The sequence below is a fragment of the Orycteropus afer genome, unplaced genomic scaffold (assembly GCF_000298275.1).
Source record: "Orycteropus afer afer isolate SDZICR_OR568_19922 unplaced genomic scaffold, OryAfe1.0 scaffold00512, whole genome shotgun sequence".
Classification (NCBI taxonomy): domain Eukaryota; kingdom Metazoa; phylum Chordata; class Mammalia; order Tubulidentata; family Orycteropodidae; genus Orycteropus; species Orycteropus afer.
In genome coordinates this window covers 1,453,918-1,454,619 of record NW_006922099.1, presented here as the reverse complement: position 1 = coordinate 1,454,619, position 702 = coordinate 1,453,918, and positions in this window count along the sequence as shown.

Here is a 702-nt window from a genome sequence, read left to right as displayed (position 1 = left end):
CCCAATCTGTAGGTTCTCTTTTGACTCTTTTGGAGGAGTCTTTGGAAGCACATAAAAATTTAATTTTCAGAAGGTCCCCATCATCTGGTTTCTCTTCTGCTGTTTGTGCATTTTGAGTTATGTTTGAGATCCTACTTATGCCATATAATAGGGCCCCTAAATTTGCCCCTAGTTTTTCCTTGAGAAACTATAGTTTTAGGTTTCACATTTAAGTCTTTGATCCATCTAGAGTTCATTTCTCTTATGATGTGAGGTACACATCTTGTTTCATTTTTTGGCAAATGGATCTCCAGTTTTGCAAGCACCAGTTATTAAAAAACAATCTCTTTCTCATTTTATGGATTTTGGCCCTTTGTCGAAGATCAGTGACCATAGGTAAATGGGTCTATTTCTAGGTCCTCAATTCTATTCCATTGGTCTATGTATCAGTTATTAAACCAATCCCATGCAGTTTTGACTACTGTGGCTGTATAGTAGGTTTTGAGATCTGGCAGTGTGAGACCTCCTACTTCGTGCTGCTTCTTCAATAGTGCTTTGCTTATCCGAGGTCCCTGTCCTTTCCATATAAAGTTAGTGATTGTTTTTCCATATCCCTAAAGAATGGTGAAGGAGCTCTGGTAGCATAGTGGCTAAAGCACTTGACTGCTAACCAGAAGGCTGGCGGTTCAAAACCACCAGCCACTCCTCGGAAGGAAGGTTGGG